Source organism: Mercenaria mercenaria, chromosome 4 (genome assembly GCF_021730395.1).
Source record: "Mercenaria mercenaria strain notata chromosome 4, MADL_Memer_1, whole genome shotgun sequence".
In the NCBI taxonomy this organism is placed as follows: Eukaryota; Metazoa; Mollusca; class Bivalvia; order Venerida; family Veneridae; genus Mercenaria; species Mercenaria mercenaria.
This window is the reverse complement of record NC_069364.1, coordinates 45,673,185-45,699,275: the sequence shown is the minus strand read 5'-3', so window position 1 is coordinate 45,699,275 and position 26,091 is coordinate 45,673,185. Positions and strand designations below refer to the sequence as shown.

Genomic DNA, 26,091 nt, shown 5'->3' with positions numbered 1-26,091 from the left:
TAGTGAGTAAACCAGTGAAGAAGTCAATTATCTTCATGTTGCCGCTGTCCGCAGAATAAAAACCTTTTTGTTTTCAAACAAACAACCGGAACGCATGCAAAGTGTCTTATTTTATTTAAAATACATTGAATTTCCACGTGTGAAATAATGCCCCATTTGGGTCCCGGTTTACGCACCAATGCGCTAAAAATGGAACAAATAGGATCTATATTATCATAAGGTCTACTTTCGAACTACACCACGGAAGTATATTTGACCGAATTACTTCTTTTTAACCTGCAGGGAAAAAGGGAGCATTTAAGTTTCATACTAGTCTGGCTAAACCCGGGCTAGATAACAATCTTTTAGAAAAGGGTTTTGTTGAAATATTCTGACTTCATCAGCTCTTGTCTCTGATTATCTAGCGTTTTTGAGAAGAAAAGGGACATAATTATAAAAATTTTGAGCAAACTCAGGAGTTATCTACTGTGAACAAAACACAGGGTCTGAAAACAAACCTGTTTCATACAAGCATTTCGTGGGAAAAAAAAGAACGCGCCTTTTCTTTTCAGTCATTTCATAATAATTTAACAACGTGCATGTGTTTTAATAATTTATACTTATGTTTTTAGAAACGGTTTTTGAGTTTAGTCCAGTCAGGTGTACACGAAATCGCTATCGAGTCATCGAACTGCTGCGTGCCCTAATGCTCTCAAGCTTCCTGTGTATTATCTGCGTAACAAAGGAAATACCATAACCCTCCCCTATTAATACATTATGTTTTTTTTTCTTCTTTTTTTTTTTTTTTCCCTTTTTTGTTAAGCATGTCCGACAGGAAGCAATAATAGGATAGATTTATGGGCCCCCGATCTATCGCTATTAAATTAGGGGCATGCAATGTTTACGACACTTAATTGACGCAACTGGACGGTGATGGTACGGTCTAAAATGTGGTGGGAAAGACCTGTCATGAAGTATTAAAAAAACACTTCAAACTCTAATTCATGATGAAGCATAAATTATGTCTCCAGGATAATTCTGAAGAAAAAAAATTCATCCTCAAAATGTTCCTGTTACACAGTTACTTGCACGAAACGAGCTTAATGAGTTAAGGTATCCAAGACACTGTCCGAGGGACAAAAAGTTGCAATTATCAAATAAAACACAGATATGTAAACTTCATTATATTAGATTCATCTATTATATCCAAATGTAAATAATATTCTTAACAATTAATTTAAAATATCAGTACACATTTATATACATGTATCCTCTTGACAAATTTGCACAAAAAATACAGAATTTACATTATGGTGTTTTGTATTTGTTGTTTTTTTGCTCAAATTGAAAAAATCTTAAGTTTTCAAACCAACAGATATTTTAAGAAAATTTGGGAAACGAAAAGGAAATCCATATGCCGTGTCCAGGGTTTTTTTGTTATATTTCCGGTTAAATGACGTCATGCCTTCACTTCCGGTTTGTCAGACGTGTAGAATTTCCTATGTCAAAATAACTCTAGGTGAAATATTTTTTATAAATCTTGATAATCATTGTACTTATTGTATTATGCTGCTTCCTGAATTCGGATAACAGCAAATCGGTCTATCAACTGATTTATCAATATTTTGTCAAGAAAATGTCAATGTATATATTAAATCGATAAATTTATGATAAATTAAATGGCAATATCGATGCCGTTTACAGAGATGTAAATGCTGACTGAGAGTTCTGTTCTGGTCCGTTCTGTTCTGTTCTGTTCCGTTCTGTTCTAGTTAAATATCCATTAAATGATAGATGGTATTTCATCAGCAAAGGAGAGAATTTCCAAACGATATATCAGATAATGATTTAGAATACTGACACAATTTGTTAGATTGGGTTCCTTTGGCTTTAAACTGTTGTTGTCTTTTGAATAACACGTATATGAAGCAAAATGCCGTGCTGTATTCTGGTTTACCGCAAGGAGACGTATATTTCTCTTCGACCTGAAATATAAATTATTTAATTCGAACACGTATACAAATACTAATGAAATCATCTAGCAAAACATCTCTATTAAAACACACAAACTCACAAACACACACATTTTGTGCGCACACGCACTGTCGCACACACGTGCAACGCACATACATATAACTGATTATTTTGTGGAATACAATTATTATTCATCAGGTGATTTTATGACAAAGACATGTACCTTTTTGTGTTCCAATAGTATTTATCAACAAGTAGGATTAATATTAAATATGGTATTTGTATGCAAACAAATACAATGTTAATTTGTAACAGTGCATTCTTTAAAACATCTGAAACATGATGAAGACTCGTGAAGTTCTCATTTTACAAGCAGGTTTTTGTTTGTTTTTGTTTTTGGGTTTTACGCCATTTTTCAACAGTATTTCAGTCATGTAACGGCGGGCAGTTAACCTAACCAGTGTTCCTGGATTTTGTACCAGTACAAACCTGTTCTCCGCAATATAAACTGCCAATTTCCCCACATGAATCAGAGGTGGAGGACTAATGATTTCAGACACAATGTCGTTTATCAAATAGTCACGGAGAACATACGCCACGCCCGAGGATCGAACTCGCGACCCCGCGATCCGTAGACCGACGCCCTACCTACTGAGCTGGTGGGCGGGTCTTTTACAAGCAGGTAGTTCTACACGTTTGATAAACCGGAAGTCATGTTTAAAAGGTGATTAATCAGGAAAACGTGGAATAAAGCAGGGTCGGATATAGGATTTGGTGTTAGAGGGGACGTAAATAATTTGTAGTGTAGAGCAACTCGGGGGGTCTGGGGTCATGCTCCCCCTGAAAATTTTGAAAACAATTGCCCCATCTGGTGCATTCTGTGTATTCTTAGGTACTTTATCTGGTATTCACAAATCACAGGTTCAGGGTTTCCTCTGGGTCAATTTCACTTTGCACCAACCAATTCTCCAATCAGAAAAATTTTGCGCCAGTGGCTCTCAAGTTGGAGCCAATAGTCTGTGATGGGTGACATACCATTTTCTTTTTCAATCTCTTTTTATTTGATTCTTTGCAGTAACCATGCAATTTGCTCTTGAACCAGTCTATACTAATATCACATTGAATCAAAAATAGTTTTTAATCTTTTCAGCCATTTTCAAGAACATTTTCTAAACAAAAGTAATTGCTCAATCTATAAAATTATCCCTTTATATAGTTTGCCATTTTTAATTATCTCCCTTTAAGGGTCATTTTCACTAAATAAGATGTTTTTAAAACATGAATATTTATCCTAATATCACATTGAATCAAAAATAGTTTTTAATCTTCTCAACCATTTTCAAGAACATTTTCTAAACAAAAGTAATTGCTCAATCTAATAAAATTATCCCTTTTATAGTTCCCATTTTTAATTATCTCCCTTTAAGGTCATTTTCACTAAATAGATGTTTTTAAAACATGAATATTTATCTCTTTATTCTTTTAACTTTTTATTTCAAAATTTATTCTGGTCATTTATCAAAAACAGTGTTGTTTTATATTATTTTATAACTTTTAAAAAGCTTTTTAAAATGCTTAAGTTTCATTATATATAAAACTAAATTTCTATTTCCTTTCATACATACTAATGTATAGCGAAAATACCACCTACAGGTATTATTAGCACTTTGTTTTGAAGTTCTGGGATTGAGCTTTTTAAAATTATCCCCGTGTGTCAATGCTTTACGTTGGGCACGTAAAAGAACCAAAAGAACTGCTTTAGTTCATTTGTATCTCAAAAAATTCTTCGATTGAAATTATGCGACCGCGACGAACGCGTAGATTTATTTAACAACGCTTATGCAAAATTTATCTATTACGACCGGAGAATATGTGTATCTTTTGATCGCGCTTTGACGTGTCATTATTTCCGGCATTTTCTCGGTCTGGATTACTTCGGCGAATCGGATTGTCATTAAAATAACCTGTAAATTTATCTCGCGCTTTTTGCATCATAAAAAAGGTGGTGCATTAGACGAAGCACGCAGCTAATATTGCAGCTAATATTTCGTTTCATTTGCTTTCGTGTAAGTAGGCGGGGCTAAATTTGGCGAATCAAATGGACTGATAATCGTTCTTGCGTGGAGGAACTCGGCGAAGTTTTAAATTATGCCCCGAGGTGTAAATCGATATTGACACGTTGTGTATTGTCTTCGTGTAGTGTTACAAATCGGATAATCCGTTATTGCGTCCTTGAGAAAGATCAGAAGATCAGATCGACGATTATCTTGTAGGCGCCAATGAAATTCGCCAATTGAAGATTTTTAGCGCCAGAATTTACATTTTGTCGCATTTGGCGCCATTGGCGACCGACAGCGGGAACCCTGCAGGTTTTGTGACAAAATCAATACAAGTAACATATTAATTAAAGTAATGTTTTATGAATTTTCCGACTAATTCTTTCGTAAGTATCTCGGAATTTCTTGGATTTTATGGGGAGGGTTTACCTAGGACTAATTCTGTTTTAAATGTGCAAGCAGAGTAAGCGAGAAAACAATGCATTTTTTTCACCCAGAACAAAAGACATATTACCTATGCGACAGAGAGAAAAAATACATATGAGCCGCACCATGAGAAAACCAACCTAGTGCGTTTGCGACCTGCATGGATCAAGACCAGCCTGTGCATCCGTACAGTCTGGTAAGGATCCAAGCTGTTCGCTTTCAAAGCCTATTGGAATAACAGAAACTGTTAGCGAACATCATGGATCTTGACCAGACTGCAGATGCACAGGCTGGTCTGGATCAATGATGGTCGGAAACGCACTATGTTGGTTTTCTCATGGCGCGGCTCATTTTTTATATTTCTAACCCAGAACAGAAGACAAATTACGTATTCGAGTGTAGCGAGCAAGAAAAATGCATATTTTTCACCCATGCGAGCAAAGCGAGCGTGAAAAAAAAAGTACATTTTTTATTTCAGTCAGAACAAAAGACAAATAATGAACGTGAGCGTAGCGAGCTAGAAACATGTATATTTTTTGCAGTAATTGTACCCAAACAAAAGACAAATTACGTATGCTCCGGCGATTTTAGAGGGGGTGCGCGCCGGATGCGCCCCCCCCCCCCCCACCCCCCTCTGGATCCGCTAGTGTAAAGCCTGGATGAAAACAACCTTATGAATTAAAAGTAATCGATGAGTATATTTATTATAAGAGCAACGTTTCTATCTTTCTTACACGTTATGTCATTCCAAAAATGTTTAAAATCAGTATGAATTTGCGCGTCTCCAATCGTGGACAAAAGGATCGTGTGAACTAGGTCACAGCCATCCGAAAGCGAAGTTGAAGATGGTCGAAACTTACTGTGTGTTACGTAAGATGGACGAAACGTGTCACGTGACCCAAGTTTTTTTCTTATTTAAAAAAAAAGAGATAAATTATATATACAAAATTATAATATTTTATCATTTAAATAAAGTATTAGTGTATCACACATCTACGAATAAAAAAATCTGTACAGTGTCGAAAACCTGTCACGTGACTTGCTCCATGTCCAACACGCGAACAAAATTAAGCATACCAATAAAAATTAAGACTTACCCTAATTTTAACATTTTGACACTTGTGGCCGGAAATTACCATCTTCTTTTTTAGCTTACATCTTGAAATCGTGCTTTCACCAGCTTGAAAGTAGATGTGCAAGTTTTGCCAATCGTAGTGAAGTAGACATACCTGAAACAATCACAATTCATTATTTATCAATACTAATCGCTTATAGTTTCGATTCATTAAATCGGTAATTTCTTTATAAAATTTACGCAAAAACTGATCTTAACAGATGTATGAAATTGTCGCACAAACAGACTGTCTAATCGTTCATCATTTCAAAATCTACACTTCTAAATCATTTTCAGCAAGATAATTACAGAAACTGAAAACTTGGCAACATCGGAAAGAGAATGTGTTAACTAATGTAACACAGATGAAGTATAAATGCATGCGTTGTACAGAACTTTAAGAGCAGGCCTTTTCGAGAACCGAGCTTTGCGGTAACGCACATGGTGATGGATTTGAAAATATCCGCCGGAAGCTAACAAGGCAAACCTATGGGCGAGAACTTTTTTCTCTGCACAGTCGGAAGAGAGGACGTCATTCTATTGCTCTAAATTATCACTCAAGTTTCTAAATGATCATATTCTTCCAATAGATAAACTTTAGAAAGATACTGGAAATACTGGCATTAATATTCCAAAAGTCAGTATAACGTGGCGAATAGGAAATAGAAATAACGTCACCATGACATCGGTTCTTTGGAAAATTTACAAGTGCGAAAAACGTCATTAAAATACAATTTTGAGAATACTAGGGAAGTCTAGAGCGGAAGTAGTGCCTATAATTAGTACGTCATCTGACGACATTTTAAGAAAACGTGCATTTATGTACACGATGATAATTGTCGGTAAGGTGTCTGCTTCTGATTACTTTTTTTTTTTTTTTTTTAAATGGCAACATATACATAAGTTCTAACTAAAAAAAAATATAGTGTATCGGCTATGCTTAATATAGGTGTTCTGTAGCATTTCACACCTGATCAATAAAAGTGTCAAACGACATCACAAAATTTAATTTAAAAGTCAACAGATTTCTGTTCTGTTTAAAAGTCAACTAACCCTTCATTCCTTTATCGTCCGTGTTATCATCTTAGGTAGCAGTTGGAGCTGTTTGGACATTTCACAAGTCAGCTGAAGATATTCGCATGCACATAGAGATCTGAAAGAAATGAAGGATAAATAAAAAATGTATCGTTTTGTTAATTTGCTAAATATGGGTGTTCTGTAGCATTTTATACAAATATGTACCATATATTAGATACTTCAGTCAATCTTACTGATTGTTCAAGTAGAGCTAGCAGCCGATAGTTTCTGTTTTGAATTTGACTCAAATATTGAGCCGCTACATAATGTCATTTGAATGTTTTTCAGAAGTTTTACTAATAGCGAGCTCAAAGAATCGAGCTTTACGGTAACGCAATCTTTTTACAGAGAGCTATTGCCCTAGCAACGGGAGACAATTTTCGCGCATGCGCAATCTATGTAGGGCAAAAAGACTTGACCGCACAATATAAATTACGTTAGAGTTATATTGTATTTCAATCTTTTCGATCAGTAATGAATTTATTTTATAGTAAATATCCACCACAAGATAAAGAAAAATATCTTTGCAAAACCACACCTGGTATACTTTAACTAATGCGTATTACCATTGATGATTTTGGATTAATAAACTATTTTTTGCAGTAATTTAAGAAAAAATAAAAATAATGGTATTTTCCATGAATTTATAAAGTAATTATGAAGTAATTATGAAGTTTTTATTTTATTTCCTAACATGATCTCACAGAACTTACCACTAATGGTAATAAGCTTACATGATACTTGCAATATATTAATTTGAAGATGAAGCTAAAAACGAAATGTTCAATTAACAAAGTCCAGTCTTTGATTTTGTATCCAATTATACTCAAATCGCGATCAATTCATTCCGTATTCAAAAAATATTAATCATCTTATAATTGTTATTTTTTTTATTTCTATTGATTCTTTGAATTCGAAAGTTTTATTCGACAATATCAAAGTAGTTCGGATGGTGAATGCAGCGGTTAGATTTAATAGAGAAGGGGCGGGTAGCGGGGAGGGGTGTTCTACACTTACATTCTTTATCTGTTGTTAACCCTTGCCCTGCTAAATTTCTATAATGATCTTCTCCATCTTTCAATTTGGACAGTACCATTAACTATTAAAAGGGGTGCTTACCAAAAAGATACTGACTGAATGGCGAATAGTGCCGATCATGATCAGACTGCACGGATGTGATAAATGTAAATATCCATAAAGTTCCAAAGTACACAAAGTACATGTATATAAATTCTGATAGATTTTAAAATACTAGATATCGCGCAGGCACGTGTCCAGGTGAGGGGCCAGCCCCCCCCCCCCCCCCCCCCCCAGCTGTCTGGCTAGTTACGATTTTTATTACTATGGGCCCCTCAATTAACAAATTTATACACCAGCGCAACTGGCTTAATTTGACAGCAATACACGGGCTAAAGAGCCATAAAAACCGTGTCGGGTAGTGGAAATTAGCCCAAGGCATGTCACAGGTAAAAGTTTATCTGTGCATGCTTCATTGATCGCTTGATCGGTACTTGATTGGGTAGTGGAGAAACTATTATGTTTTTTACTCTTTGGAAGTGTTATAAAATGATCAGAACATTGTTGGTTTTGTTAAGTAAATCTTAAAATGAATCTGAAAATTGAAACATTATGATGGTTGTATTTTGTTTCTACATTAGGCACATTCCCCAAATTATTAAATTGATAGATATTATATCCTATCTTTTTATTTTACAACAATTATGAATTTGAAACTACTGTATCAATTTTACTCTTTTGTGTCCAATAACCTTACTTAAAAAACTCTCATAGTTTTAAAAGTAGTTTCTCAGTAAATCTTACAAAACGCATCTAAAACTCGTTACTATGAGGGGTTTATATACATAAAAATATCATTTAATATGTGCTGTGATGTATATAGTTTGTACAGTCAAAGAAGTATAAATACACATCTATTATTTTTATAGATCTCTGGTACAGTTAAGAGTTCATTGTCATTTGAAATATATGATGTAAATAGTAATTGTCATAATACTTCGTTTGTTTTGTTGGAAATCTAAAAACATTTGGCCATTTTACAAATAGGATACCCTTAATAATTAGACTAGCCACTAGACTGATAATTACGATATTTCTATGATTTTTTTTTCTTTTTTATGTTCATAGGGACAAAAGCCAGTCTATTCTAGAGATTTTCTAAGAGGACTGATGTTAAAATTGTAATACTGGACATAGTATATAGACTGACTCAGTTCATTACATGAAATCATAAAAATGTGAAGAAAAAAAAAAATTATCATAGTCTAGGAGCTAGTCTACTTAATAATTATCTTAAAACTTCAACATTTTTTCAACTGGGTATCATACAGAAAAATAAGTCCATACACTGTGACTGTACAATCATGCATACATTGAAAAGGCTTGATGAAATGATTAAAAAGTAGACTTTTCCTTAAATGTATGATACATTCATGCATCCTTAAAGGTGTTTCAGGTAGCAGGAAAATGCATCTATTCATGTGCCATATTAAAAAATTTTCGCAATCGGCAGGGGATACCCCTCCCGAACCCACCCCAGGTTGGGCCCCCCAGCAAACAAATCCTGCACACGGGCCTGTCGCGTGACGTGATATGTAAGTCGTACAATAAAAAAAAACAAAAACAAAAAAAAAACAACATAGTGGCTTTCCGACCAGCAAGGCTCCAGACCACGCGGATGCGCAGGCCGGTCTGGATGTTGGTTTCCCATGGCGCGGTTCAATATTATTAATCCGAGTGCGTTTTTATGACATTGTCACATCAAGGTAATCTTATATGCTTCAGTAAATTTTATGATCCGCTCTAATTAGGGGACATTGTCGAAATAAAGTTAGGGTCTTGATTACCGAAGTGACCTATGCTTTATCATGTCAATTGCATAATTGTTACGTAATATTTCCGGTATATTACTTAAAACAGTAACTTTAGTGACATGAAGCCGCAACCCCTATGTATGTAGATGTCATTCAAGTCGGAGAAAAATATATATAACAACTATCTGAAGTTTTGTTGATAAAATAGATAAAATGAAAGAAAATATGTGAATACGGTAACGTTCTCGCGAATTCTTTTGAGTAGTGAATAGTTTCCGTGTTACATATAAATGACATGTATATTATTTTTTAGCTAAATCTGATTTCTTTGAGCTCGCTTTGAGACTTTGTCTTATTTCATATTATTCACTCTAGACCACCGTACCACACGTTTATGGTACTTACCATAATTTAAAGATTTTGACCCTTGCAAGTCGCATCTGTGTCCAGAAATTACGTTTACCAACTGTTTACACCACATTATCTTGTAGACGTGCCTTCACCGTCCCGACATCAGGCGTCTTTATGAACCGACATACCTGAAATTATCACATTTTATCATGAACTTAAAATCATTTACTCACTGTTCGAATGCATTAAATTGATAAATTTTGTCAAAAAGAAAGACAAAAAAAAAAAAATAAATAAACAAACACACACACACAGTCATCTGACTGTAACACCGAAGAAACCTGTAGTAGTAAGTCGTAAAGTATGAATGTGCGCATGTCCAACTAGAAGCAAACGTAAGAATTTACGATAACCAAAATAAGTTTGTTTATTTATTTTTGTGGATTCTTTTAATTGATACCGCCGAAATAATGAATAAATGACCCCAGAAACGCTACAAGACATTGTTGCATTACATAACATAACATAACATAACATAACTTTATTGGCATTAAATGACATAAATACATTTATAGCCTCTTACATGTGTATAATACAATAAACCTGTAGTGAAGACATGAATTTACATAGAAGAACAAAACTTCACATTGTAAAGAAACATTATGAAACAAGCTATCTCATTGAAAATTGTAGTTTTGCTTAACAACGCTAGTGTATGGCAAACAATACTAATAGACTATACGGTAAATAATGTTTATGACTGCACGGTAAACGATACTATAAATTGTACGGTAAACCAAAAAAAAATACTAGAGATTGCACTGTGACCAATTCTAGAGTTTGTACAGTAAACAATATTAGAGATTGCACTGTGAACAATTCCAGAAATTGTACGGTAAACAATGCTTAAGATTGCACTGTAAACAATTTTAGAGATTGTACTGTAAACAATATAATAGACTGTACGGTAAACAATTTTAGAGATTACGGTAAACAATTCTAAGGATTACATGGTAAACGACGCTAGAAATTGTATAGTAAACGATGAGGAATTGTATTGTAACCGACGCTAGTGTTTGTATGGTAAACAATAATAAAATTCTACGATAAACATGCTAGATATTATACGATCATTAATTAACATCGCTTGAATTACGTTGCTGAAAAGCAAAATATATATATTTAGCTACATTAACCATTTTCTTTCTAGATTCACATGTTAATAATTTGATAAATTTGGTTGTGTTTGGCCATCTACAATAATAAGGATTAAAAAATCGCGTTCTTAGATTTCTGTATTTCGGACAAACTAGTAAGAAATGGTATTCATTTTCTACCATACCCATATTACAATGATAACATAAACGATATTGTCTATCAATGCTGTTATACCTTCCCGTTTCTATCGCCAATTTATGCGAAGATAATCGAAATTGAGAAAGAGCAATTTGATACTTTCTTTCCTTTATACACTCTAAATATTTTTCTAATTCGAAATTATGCTTAAATAAGCTATAAGACGATAATCTACTAGAATTATTAATATTTGCGTACCAAGACTGCTTGTAGATATCAGTAACACGTTGTTTTATATGCGAATAAGAAATGTCTAATGTTCTTTGATTGATCCACACATAAGAAAGACCTATGTTATCTAAAATTGTTTTAATTTGACTTGCCCAGTTCATATTATTATATGAGATATTATTATTTGCATCATTTGCCAGCATTTCATAGATTTTAACAATCAATGGGTTTGATGATTTATGAATTCTAATCCAGTAATTTAACATTATGAGCTTTCTATAAATTTTCATAGGAAATCTTCCTAGCTCTCCAAATAATCCATCCAAATTTGTCGATTTTTTAACACCCAAGATCTTACGTAAAAATTTACAATGTATCAGTTCAATATCTTTTGAATCATGGTTTCCCCATACGGCTGCGCTGTAATTAAGAATCGAACCAACTAGACTGTCGAATAGACGACATTTATCACTGGTCATTAATTCTACCTGATTGAATACCACAAATAAATTATGTAAAGCGTAAGCGGAGTGTTGTGCAATTCTTTTTTGCGTTCTGTACCACGATCCGTTTTTAAAAAAATGTATTCCAAGATACTTAAATGAATCGACAACTTCTAATATTTTTCCACATAATGTAAAATTATGATGAGTATGTCGGCCTTTTTCAAAAATCATTATCTTTGTTTTATCGGTATTAATTTTTAATCCCCATGTGTGGCAGTAGTTTTCTAGTTCGTTTAATAAATGTTGTAATGCGTCGGGAGTATGAGCAAATAATACTGCATCGTCTGCAAAAAGAATAATGAATAATTTGAATTCGTCTATAGTGAATAGTCCCGCAATATCTGAATTAATATTATTTACTATATCATTAACGAAAAATAAAAATAATAAACTGGAACTGGGGTCACCTTGTTTCACACCTACATGTGATTCAAAGAAGGTCGATTTTTGACCGTTATACCGTACACACTGTTTCACGACATTGTACATTGACTGCAAGGCTTTAATCATTTTTGTACTAACATTTTCCAAGAAAAGTTTCTGCCATAACAGGGTTCTATCTATCTTGTCAAAACACTTCTCGTAGTCTACAAATATTGTGTACAACTTATGTTTTGTACTTAAAGTCTTTGCTATTACTGAATATAATATGAAAATACAATCAGTCGTGGATTTTCCTTTTTGAAATCCAAATTGGTTATTCGAAATTTGTTCATGTAAATGCGACCATTTTGTAATTCTATTCATCAAAACCTGTGAATAAATTTTACCTAGTATGTTAATAAGACAAACACCTCTATATTTATGAGGGTCCTCTATGTTCCCTCCCTTAAAAATCGGTACTATAATCCCCTGTCCCCAAATCTTAGGATATTCTCCGCGTTCAAAAAGGCGGTTAAAGAGTTTTAATAAAATCGGTGCAATATGTTCAAATGAACACTTAAAGATTTCTGCATTAAGTTCGTCTAACCCACTACTTTTATTATTGTTTTGAGAAAACACTGCATTTTTTATTTCATCATAGCTAATACTAGTATCCAAAATGTCATCATATATAGGTGCAAACTCTTCATTTGTCTCACTTGCAGTTACATCGTCTCCGTATAGATTACGGAAATGGTCAAATAGATCTTCAGCGGTAAGATTTTCCGATGAAGCAGAACGTTTTTTATATTGCTCTTTTATTTTTTTCCAAAACCTTTTAGGATTTTGCTTCGCCATATCTTGTAATTTTATTTTTTCCTTTGTCTTAAATTTATTTTTTTCCTTTCTCTTTATCTTATTATATGTATTTTTCGCATTGATAAAATCACGCCTATTTACATCCGTCTTCGACCGTAGAAATTTATTTCTTGCCAGCTTATATAGTTTTCGCGCATTATAGCAGTCCGCGTTAAACCATTCTTGCTTATTCGCATACGTGTTATAAGTATTAGTACTTGACTTGTATGTTTTACCGAAAGCGTTATAAGCATTTTTTTGCATAAATTGAACAAAATTTTCTACTATATTATCAATACTATTGTCTGTGTTTTCTATCCGAGATACAAATGATAGTAATTCCTGTTCACTATTTGCTAGTGAATGTAAGAATAAATTTACATTCGACGCATCCCACTTTAGGTACTTTTCATTTTTCAAAGTAAAGTTCTGGTTTCGTGACTTTATAGTAGTATGTTTCGCGATTACATTAATGTGTATACCAGAGTGGTCAGAAAATTCATTTTGTTCCAAGATTTCAAAATAAGAAATATACTTAAAGTCATTTTTATCTAACAAAAAATAATCAACAGTGCTTGACCCATTTAATGAATGGAAAGTAAATTCTCCGGTGATATCGCTGTGCAACCGACCGTTACCTATCAATAGAGATGTACTCTTACAAAGATCGAGCAGACGACGACCATTCGCGTCTATCACGTGATCATTATTAACACGCGCGGGAATGTCATCGTAATTTAACAGATCGCTATCGTCATCATCTAAATATCTGTCATAATGTAATATATCTGAGAGATTAGACGTTCTAGAGTTCAAATCCCCTAAAATAAAAAGTTTTCCCATTGTCTTATACTTTTCTATGTCAGATTCAATTTGCTCAAAAAAGTCAAATTCTCGTTGATTTATAACAACTGAATTAGAGGGTAAAATATAGGCATTACATAAAAAGACATCTTCATTAAAACTAAACATATTTTTTGATAACTTAATCCACATAATTCCGTGCTGATTTTGTTCTATAACTGAGATTTTTTCCTTAAGAGAATGTTTATAATATAACGAAAGTCCGCCACTATACCGTCCTCTATTAGTGTTCTGTGACTTATTACCAAACATGTGAACACCTATATACCCCTGAATATCAAGATTAACACAAACATTTTTATTCAGCCACGTCTCTTGAAGTAATATGATATCATATCTAGATAAGATATTTAAGAAATCTGGGTCGCTGATTTTGCGACTAAGTCCGTTGACGTTCCACGAAAATAGTTTTATATGTTCTTCCTGACAATCCTAACGATTCTCAGATAACATGTATGCAGGCGGATCAGATACTTTTCCATCTTTAAATATTTTGAATAGCTTCCTGTTTACAAAAAGTTTACACCCTTGTTGCCTCACTGAGTTGCCATTACTCTCCTGAGTTTCGATGGTATCTTGAAATGCCTTTCATGCGTTTCGAATTACCTGTGGTCGCTGCATGCCAATGCCACGTTTGGCGTCTTTCAGGGCCTTTTTTGCGTCATCTTCGTATGATCTCATGCGAACTTTTTCGCGGTCTTTGTAATCTTTGAATTTAACAACAATACCCCGCGGTTTTTTGGCGCGATCCGACCCCAGACGGTGCGCTCTCACAAATTCCATGTTGGTAGTGTCTAAATTAATATGCGTGCTGATTAGCTCTTTAACTGAGGATTCGCAATCCTCTTTCACATTCTCGTCATGATTCGGTTCCGGAATACCATAAAATATCAAATTATCGTTCATAGAACGTGTTTGTAAATCAATGATGGAATTTTCTAACTCAAAGTTATGTTTCTCAAGCTCGGCATAGCGTTTGTCTATGTCCTTCTGTGTCTTCCGTAGATTTTTTGCGTCAACCCGTGTGTCGTCAAGATCCTTACGCTGCTGCTCATATTCAACACTTAGAAAGGAACAACATTTTTCAACGTCATTGACTTTTTTTTCCAGACCTGATAATCTAACTTCCATGTCCGACAATTTTACATTTATACTATTCACAGTTTTTTCAACTTTATCAGATGAAGATTTTAAAGTTTTAATGTCATCCAACAATTGTAGAGCCCATGCTGGCGTCTGTGATTGTACTGGTGCCACCGACGCCGGCGGTGAACCATACATAAACTGGGGATGTTGCATTCCGTAAGGTGATGTCATACTGGTCATGGGATTCATGTTCATATTGCTATACAATGGCGTAACTACAAAACTTTCTGTCTTATCTGTGTTATCCGATAAAACCCCTTGGCTATTTTCAACATTACACTTTCTTTTGTTAAACTGGTTATGTATACATCGTACCTGTATATCGCATGATTGTCCCGTGCATAATCCACACACAGTGTTCTCTTCATTTGAAATTGGTGAATTTGGTTTTCGCTTTTTCTATTTTTTCTTGCCAGAATTTTGATTAGTTTTTTCCGTTGACATGAACGTTTGTTATTTTTCCACATGTGTATCCAAAAAATGCTAGAAATAAGTCACCACAAATCACTTAAAAATCCATTTAATCTCCCCACATAAATTCATGTCTTCTCTACCTAACATCACGTGACCGTATATTACAATGCCGCCACAGACGCTCCAACGTTATTATGTTTATAAACCAAACAAAATTAAGCAGAATTTATAGTTTTCATCTTGAAATGATGTGATTTGAGCATTAACTATTTTTAATTCATAAGCTAACTTTTAACAGTTTAAACGGCAAATACTTCGTTTAACTTATAAAGAAAATGACATTGAAGCCGTCGAAAACCCCGTTACCATAATTATATAAAAATGTAGGTGTTTAAAAGTGAAAGAAAATGCGTTACAATGGAAACACCAGCCTCGCTACATGTAATAGAATTATCAAATTCGCAGACTTCGGAGTGTCAAACATAAGACATATGAAAAGTGTTACGCCAGGTGATTTGTGTTAAATCTTAATATTTTTCTCTTCTTCCATTAAGAAATACCTTAGAGGGTTATGTACTTCAAACCTGGAGAAAGATTTTACTTGAAGAGGAAAAAAAAAGCGTGCAATTTTAACAGCTAAAACATTTAATTACACGAAGTACAATGAATTGCTATGATTCTATGATTCTATTATTATGAATCTACCATTTTGACAATATATAATTTATCTTTAAAAATACATATACATGTAAATATTCATGTATATTCAGTGTGTATTTATAAATTATTCTTTTAAAGCAATAACGAATCAACTAAACATGTGCGGCGACAGAAAAATAGAAGCTTTAAAAGTATTATTAAAGCAACCCCCTAACACTTCTGGTGAATGTTTTTCAACATGTTCATTTCTAAAATGTTTGTGAAAATAAAAGATATTTATTTGTAAAATTTCTGCATTATTTCAAGAGCTGTAACGGTTAACTACCTTCTTCACAATATATTTTTGGTTATTTGTAAGTATGCATATTCAGAGTGCTCACTTTTTACTGGTTTTAGAGACAAATTATTTTTCGCATAAAATATGTCGGGTAGTACTTTTGCTACAAGCACTCTTGTTTATGTATTACATTTAAACCAACAGATTACAACCTGACTCCTTGCATAAATCGTCGGTTCATAGTTTGTGTTATTGACCGGTCTATAGTTCAACATTAAAATTTGAATCTTTCTTTCTGATCTAATGGTGCTCGGGCAATAGTTTTGACTACTTACTTGGTTTAAACATATTTTATTCCCAAAACAAGCTATATTCATGATTCAGTTTCGATCGTTAAAATATTAGTACGAAACACATTTTGTCGTGAAGCCCGTGGATTTCAATTTTCCTGTGTCCCTTTGTAATTTAAAACATAAAATTTGATAAATCAATAAAAAACTAAAAATGAAAATTAAAAAAGTTCTTGCTAATGGGCTCGAACCAGCAATTTCCCGCATATTAGCCACTGAGCCACAAATACGAACGACGAGTATGGGTTTCACTTGCAATACTTATTATGATATTTAGACATTTAACTAAAATTTATTTCCATAAAACATACGGACAGCACCGAAGTTGGGCCGAATATTAAGATATCGAACGCAATCACATTTTACGGGTTAAAAAATAGCACAACAGACGATAAACTGTAAATGTTAAAGTTAAATATAATAAAATGTCTGTTCTGTACTTTTTAACCCTGTTTCTCCGTTCTGCTTCGTTTTTAAAGTTTCTCAAAATACAATAAATATGCAACAAACGGTTAAAAACTACAAACCTGAATAAAGTCCTTAATCAGAGCCTGTATGTTCTCTCGCACTAATCCAAAGTTAAAGTAATTACGTCGTGACAGCGGGGGATTTATGACCTGATGCGGATCCATTGCAATTCGGGCTGGTGTTAGATGAGCTATAATATGACATTTTTATTACATTGTTATGTCACATTATAGATTAGGTTTTAAAGTCTCTTTAGACTCTTATCTAATTAAGTGTTATGGTATAAGGAATGTTTGTTTGTTTCTTAATCAGTCTTAAATGGAAATATTTCTCATAGTGTTGACACCAGATGCAATATTTTCGCTAACACGCAGGTAAAATATGAAAAGAAGCAAAAACATGTTTGAAATCCGATCGTACTTATTTTCTTTTCATGTGTTTTAAATGTTTTTTTTTATTATTATTATTTTATTTGATTACACAGCGTGATAGGCATTTAGTTTATACATTTATTTTTGTCAGTTGTAAAGCAAGTTCTACAACTTACATTAATCACTCTCGACACCTCATTCCCAATTGAATCCACCACCAAGAGGGTATGGGAGATGAGGCCAGTTTCCCTGAGCGCCAAGCAAGGGAACTACTGGTGCCATTTCACGTCTTTGGTATGACGTGGCCGGGGATCGAACCCTCTACAGTAACATACGATATATACCGAATGAGATATACTATCGAAGGAATTAAAAAAAATGTGTCTTTCCGACACGTGCACAGAGCGTCTGACTTCGGATTTTTGGAAGAATACGCCTTTTCCTTGTGCGTAATAAGCGTCCACATAACTTGTCCGAACCGCAATGTCTTGCACATCAGTGCAAGCATGGGCAGTATGTTTTTATAACAAAATCTACCTTTAAATCCCGATTGAGGCAGTGCCTTGATTCATACAATTTTTTATATTTTCTTTATATTTGAATACCATGGAGCGAAATTCAAATTCTATTTGCTTTAAATTTGCAGACTTTACTGATTAATACTTTTCGGGAAATTCCACTTTTTTTTTAATTCATACTCTTCAGAATTCAAGTTTGGTCCTGTGGCAGTAAAAACGAAAATCGTTCTGTTTAGAACAGTGAACGTTATATGCCTGATATTAAAGTCACCCGTTGTATATCAGTAAATTACTAAATGAAAATAATACAATAATGTTATGTAATAAATTTATTTCACTTTTTCTCTTGCTACTGATCAGACACTCTCTTACCGCTCTTGTTCTTTTATTATCATTTATGTCTATATATTTTCTTTGCTCATATTATAGCATATATTTTGAAGAATGATAAATATTTGAGTAGTTTCAGAAGTTATCTCATACGAACGAAATACCCGAGACAAGCTTCTAGAGTGTGAATATAACTTGCATAGTAAATCGCGAGTTTGTACGTTGGTCTTGTAGGAATTGAGACTGAGAATAATAATAATAATAATAATAATAATAATAATAAAAGCACACCCAACGCACGTTAGAGCATATATTAACGCCCCTCTTATGCAAAGTAATTCACGAAACAATTTTAGTCAATGTATATTCTGGTGGTCAGTGTAAAAATAACGGGAAAATTTTATATATTTTACAACGAATCAAATTTTACATCTTGAAAGTTTGTTATAACTACCATTTAATTTATGTTTCTTTCTTATAATTTAAGGAACGAAATGAAGAACGACACCGAAACACCAGTTAGATTAACATTTTCGCGGAAATTAAATAACGACCCTCCCGTCTTTAGTATGTTCGCAATAAGCACTTCTGTAACATACGGACTTTAGAAAAATAAGCAAGGATCCAAACAATTTAAAAGCAATAAACTTCTGACACACTTGTATATATCTTTAAAAGATCTGACCGCAGCATTTGTGTTAAAACGTATAACTGTTTCTTTTCTTTCCATTTTCATTTTTTTTTATCTTAAGGAAAGCTGGATATAATAATACCAACATGAGCAACAAAATATTACTCCGGGTATTTTGATATAATAAATTAATTTTCTATTTACTTTGAAGTTTTTCATTAATTTTCCCAAATTTTGCATATCTGATCCATTCTAATATGACAATTTCGTCTTGGTACTACCAAAACACATTTCGCTCAAATATTTCAATAATTCTCTGGATAAATATTACATAATATTTAATGTTTACTCTTATATTTATAATTGCCGCATTATTCTATATAAATTTACTTACCGACAACATAACCTAGACAATAAACAAGCTCATTTCGGAAAATTTCTGTCAAAAAGAATATTCTTTTATTGTTGAAACAATGCACAAGTATAAGAGGGTCTATTTTACATATTACGTCATGCCTGTAGGTGTGACTTATCTTTCTCCTTTGTATCTGATTGGCTGAAATAGAGGACCCTTTTAACTTTGTGCAAATGAATGGGAGTGGTATAATATAACGGGTCAAGCTGTGTTTTATTGGCGTTGAACCAATATCGTTTAATTATGTTTTCTACAATCTAAATGTTGATGAGACAGCTGTAAATATTACATTTTAAGGGATTCGCAAAATACACGCTGCTTTTAACACATTGGAATTATTTACGGCGTCAAACGCTTGGAGATAATATATTTTTGGTAAATAGTAAAATTATAGTAATGTTGCCGTTTTTATGATTTATTTACTCACTGTGTATCATGAATTATTAAAAATAATTTCCATATTCAAGGAGAACAGTTTGCAGAATGAAACACATATTCGCAAAATTCATCAAAACATAACTGACCGTAAAAAGTCAGTTTCTGTTTGTTAACGTGAATGCATTAAAATGCAAAGCAAACATTCTGTAGGCATTGTTTCAGGTAACTCGATGTAACTGATTGTTTCTTCTCTGCCTACCCCCGACCTCTACTCTCCCGTCCCTATGTACTCCGTGAACTTTTTTTTTCATAAAAAGAGTAACAATATTCAAAAGGAGGTCAACTCAATTTTAAGTCTCTCAAAATGTTAAAATATACAGTTTTAACCTTACTATGCTAAATTGCTATAATAATCTTGTCCCAATTTCAATTTGGACGGTACTATTCACTGTTACAAGGGAACGCTGGCTGAATTGCGAGCAGTGCAGATCTTGATCAAACTGCACTGGTGTGCAGGCTGATCGTGATCTACACTGGTCACAAAGGCAGAACCAGCCGTGTCCAGCATTATATAGGTTAAGATATATGATATATAGTTTTTCTTGTTATCGGAGTAATGAAATTAAACTTTAGTTTATTGGTATGTTTAAAAAAATTCTGAATACGTTGAAAACATAAACGTAAGGTTGTGTAAATAAGACAGGGTTTAGAAAGCGAAATATTCTATTTGCCGTGATGTTATATTTTATTACGTCGTATATTGGTCGGTGCTACACAGTCGGCCTGGTGTCGTATGATCACTAGGTAAGGAACGCGCATTACGTAATATCCCACAGTCAATGCGCAAGTGAAAGATAATTATCTAAAGAGAAATAAAAGATTTTGATGTATTTAAAGTTTCCGGCTCATATTCCTTTCAAGAAACTAAGTTACGACTGTGATTGAAAAGGAAATAAATTATGTTGAAATGAAAACAGATTATATTAAATCAATAGTAAATAATTATCTGCTCTTCTGATACCCGGTCCCATTTTAACTTGATAAATAATACTGTTGTTCGCGGGGTTGACTTGTCTCCTTTTTTTGTGCTGCACAAATATTCTGTTTTGATGAATGCGAAGCAGTAACGTAGAACATGGAGCTATGATATTTTTCAATCTTCTCTCCAACAAAACTATGGATTTCTTCTTTCTCTCGCTTAACAAACATTATTCACATTCAAAGTATATATCGAAAATATATAAAAATGTAAGACATAATATTCGATAGCATTTTGGGGCTATTAATCCAAATACTAGTACAATAAGGACTTATCTGAATCATATCAATATTATCATAAATCTTTTTATTTTATTTTTTTTTTTACATTATTTTAAAACATAAGGACACAACAATGAGCCGCACACATGTCATTGGTGTGCTTTGTGAAAAAAACAAAAAAAACAAAAAAACAAAAACAACAGCTTTCGAATACACATTTACTTAGCCGTAAAAAGCGACATTAAAACGTTAAATGTACGGAATTCCGTTATGGCCATCGCCTTTGAATATGTTCATATTCGATGGTACGAAGATGAAAACGCGAAATCACCAAACTACGATAACGGAAACACGACAACACGATGGCGAAAACGCGATCATGCGATAGTACGATCGTACAGTCGCGTTTTCACCATCGTAATATCGTATCATCGCGTTTTCGTTACCGTAGTATCGTGATTTCGCAATTTCATTACCGTATTATTACGTTATCACCATCGTACTGTCGCGTTACCACTATCATATTGTCGCGTTATCATCATCGTACTGTCGCATTATCACCATCGTACTGTCACGCTATCACCATCGCAATGTTGCGTTATCATCATCGTATTGTCGCGTCATCATCATCGTACTGCCGCGTTATCACAATCGTCACTATCGTACTGTCGCGTTATCATCATCGCACTATCGCGTTATCACCATCATACTGTCGCGCTATCATCATCGCACTGTCGCGTTATCATCATCGTACTGTCGCATCATCATCATCGTACTGTCGCGTTATTACCATTGTACTGTCTCGTCATCATGATCATATCGCCTTACGTGGCCTATGTGCATGGGAGATTTCCCCCAGCAGAGTTCTGGTTAATATTTGTCATGTTAATTTAGTATTGTTAAAATTCAAAATGATTTCTGTTGCTTGTTCACGGGTTGTATAACGTTTTTCAGGTAAAACCAAATATGTTATTTTGCAAACACTCTGTAGGTCAGTCGCTATTAGTTTTCTATGTTGTACAAGATTAATAACAACAAAAGAGAATGTCATATTGTAACATGATCAGAGAGTTTTTTTGTGTCTAACATGAATATTTTCACAAATATGTCGATGAATGTGTTCGGCACAAATATGATGGCTTTTATTTCTACACTGAAAATAAAATTCAAGCGAATGCATGTCTTGTAAAACTCAAGTTATCGATGTTGAATTCCATAAGACGCATAACCACGCTGAAATCGGAACATCGCAAATATTCGAAGAATATTTTTTATTTGCAGTTTGCATGGCACATATTTTCATTTTAATGCATCAACGTCTGGGCATTTTCTTCAGAAATACATAGCATTTCATTTTTAGTTTTCACGTGTCAAAATAAAAAGTAAAGCGGTTAACAACCAAAAGTGATAGAGTTAATGTCCTTTAATCAGAAATTTTATTCGTGATTTTACAGGAATGAGAAATGCAGTCAAATTATATTTTTAAAGCCTTTAGAACTTGTTCGCCTCCTTAAATTCATTCTCTGTAAATGTCTACTTAGTTGCCAATACAAAATGAATAGTTAGTTATGTTGCTTTTGGCTAACTGGCACCTGTAGCTAGCGGAGATCATCAATAAAAATCATGATTTTCATACATGAGGACCCGAGTTCGAATCTGCATATCGCCCTATCTTGAGGGCGGGAGCTGTAGTTCTAAAAGCATAACTTCTAATCTTTTAATTTTGAGCATGCACATGCTCACCGGAAGGCGATGATGCCATAATGATTATGCGACAGTACGATGGTGTTAACGCAACAGTACGAAGGTAATAACGCGACAGTACGATGATGATAACGTGATAGTACGATGATGAAAACGCGAAATAACGATACTATGATAACGAAAACGCGACAGTGCAATGGTAAAAACGTGACACGACGGTATATCACATTATCATCATCGTACTATCGTATTATCACGTTATCGTTATCGTAGTATCGCGTATTTAACATCGTGTTGTCGCGTTTTCGTTATCGTAGTTTCGTTATTTCGCCTATCGAGTATCGCGTTTCAGATGAACACATTCAAAGGCGATGACCCTAACGGAATTCCGTATAAATGCGATCAACTGATTAATGTGTGATTTGTATCTTCGTAGATGTAGCTGCTCACCCCTCTCATATTTAGCCGCTCCGATAAGGCAGGTGTGGATTTTGAGTCAGTAATTCGATCAATGGGTTAGCCGTTTGCTTCCTGTTGTGATTAAAAGGATGCCGTAAATGTGTCACAATGCACCATCTCTGATGAGTACTGACCTATTGACAATATTATGCCTGTCGTTACTTATATCAAATATTGTTGAAAAACGGGACTAAACCGAAAATAATACAAAGAAAACTAGCAATCAGTTTAATTGCGACATATACCTCTCGTAGACCTAGAAACGGAAACGGACAAATAAATTTTGAAAAATAGACAATTATATTTATTTCACTGTTTTTATGTTATAGTTTGTAAGGTCACCGAAGTAAAAGAATTTTAAAGAAAAACTATTTTTCGAAAACATTGATCTTTCATATATTCAGTTACAGTATTTTGGTCACTTGCTGATTTTAATATTGATTAACATTCAAAGATGTGTCAAGGACATTGCCTGTTTTAAATTTTGTTATCGTTTAAAAGTGCAATATCATGTAATTGCGAATATTTATAACATGGTGAAAAAATGCACAATAAGCTAATTTATCAGCTGCACATTTGTACGAAATCAAAATTAAGTCAGCAAAGAATAATAATACCGTAAACGTAACTTATTTGCTCATTGAAAATCATTTAATGATTAATGTTTATGGTACAGTATTAGTTTTATACAATTGTTAATGTTAGTTCTGTTTAATTAAGGTTTCTTTGGAAATGAACATGTAAAGCTAACTAAACAAACTACAAAAGTATTTTTCATTAACAGTACAATATACTCATGTAAAAATGAAATATTAAAATATAAAAATAGAAATCAAGGCTAATCTATTTTAAAAAAGGAAAAGCAAACAAAAAAAAAAAAAAACAGCAGGCCTGAATGAAACAGGATTTAAACTTGAAAAGCAGACTGAAAATTAAGAGCTGACTGCCTAAAAAACCCGCTAAATTCAGTTAGATAAAACGATGCGGCTGCACAAAGTATTCAGCAAAAGCGTAGAAACAATCTGACAGAACCACTAATGCAGATCTTAATTTTGACCATACAGGTAACAAGAGAAAAACGTCACGGGTGAATTCCTGCAGAAGCTGTAAAACCCGCCCGCAGGCTATTTCGGTGCGCGTTAACATATTTATTACCTCTAATAGAAGATAGCTTGCATACATTTAATTGAGGTGAGATCTCTTATAAGCATAAATAACTTTACACGAAAATAAACATTTAGAGTTCTTGTTATTATTATTATCATTGTTGTTGTTATTATTATTTATTTATTATTATTATTATTATTATTATTATTATTACTGTTAACTTATTGTTGTTGTTATTATTATTATTTTAAGAAAATCAGTTGTAATTACAAATTGTTGCGTAAACTACCAAGAACAGATTCTATATTTGAAAGTAAGAATAAATGGGGGAATAACCCCATTTTCAAAACAGGAGAATAACCCTATTTTTCTCCCGAAGGTGAACTCTCCCGCTGGAGTTCGCCAGTATCACATGTGGGAGGAAACCTCCAGTGGGAGATTTACAGAACGCTTATTTTCAGGTCTAATATAGAAACAACACGACAGTAAAGACTAAGAAATACTTACCAGCGATAAATATTGAATTTCAGAAATTTTGTTAAAACCCAATGGGGTATTTCTCCCGCAATTCTTAAAGTGGGAGAAAACCTCCGATTGGACCTCCCATGGGATAGCGAAAACCCCGCGGGAGAAAAAAAACTCCCATGGGAGGACCAACTTTGAAGCCGTCCCAAGAGTTCGTTGTTTGAGATATTTGAAAGGAAATGGCCAATTATTTCTCTATGAGACCCGAACTATTGTTAGGTGTCAAAAGATCACATAAAAGTCAAAGACAAAAGGTAGCTGAGTTTGCGAAAATTCCGGATTTGCAAACTAAATCCGGAGACTGTACGCAGACTCAATTGATGTTGTATCTAATTCACAGTGCGCTAGATGCATTAAATTACAATCGGACATCAACAAGTTATTGTACAAATCAATTTGCACATTGTTACATTTACCCCAATTTACAAACGTTACATCGCTATCAAAATTGTCAAACCTAAGAATAGGAAAACTGACTATACAAATGATAGGCCTATGACATGATACATTTAACAGTTGTCATCTAGAACTTCGCAATGTTGAACACAATCAACCATTTCAACAGGCATACAAATAAAATCTATCAATGTCTGATATTTGCCGTCATATGAAACATAAGAGCTCTGTGCTCCTACACAAGACCCTGTGACATTTACAGGAGTGATATTAGTATCTAAACAGAACCTATGCAGCAATATATCTAGTACGTTTGCTAGAAAAGTCATATTTGGCATTAAAGTCGCCCTAAAAGAAAACTGTTCCACTATTCGTATATGTGTTCTAAATGTCATATAATTTACCTATATAGTCACTATATAAATCAATTGTATGATTAACACATGGCAGATAAACCTGAAATATGTATACATACTGATTTGGTGCAAACTGAAATTGCACTCCTACTATTCTATCATCATCCATTGTCAATGGAACCACAAAGTTATCGTGACGTCTGTGCCACATCATTGCAACACCTCCCTTAGGATATTTGGTGATGTTGCATTGGCTTGCGCGCGGTTTATGAAACACGTTTCTTTGTGTCGACCTGGCACACACGCCAACACACCATAATACAATTTTGAAAGTGTATGTGTTGTTTTGGTATCAACAGAGAGCTCGAGTAACGATCATGTATTTGATGGATTCTAAAA

The 26,091-nt window shown here is 33.8% G+C and overlaps 1 long non-coding RNA gene across 2 annotated transcripts; it reads right to left on the bottom strand.

Moving 5' to 3' along the window:
* Positions 1-1,415: 1,415 nt before the first annotated feature.
* On the bottom strand, positions 1,416-21,114 carry LOC128556339 (uncharacterized). 2 transcript variants are annotated; one of them, XR_008370584.1, is made up of 5 exons: positions 19,487-21,114; positions 9,864-9,997; positions 6,604-6,703; positions 5,534-5,665; positions 1,416-1,964 (listed from the first exon to the last, which is right to left on the bottom strand). It is a non-coding gene; the product is annotated as an uncharacterized LOC128556339 (long non-coding RNA). The 2 variants fall into 2 exon arrangements; XR_008370583.1 differs by lacking the exon at positions 19,487-21,114 and having other exon boundaries at positions 9,864-10,503.
* Positions 21,115-26,091: the final 4,977 nt, after the last annotated feature.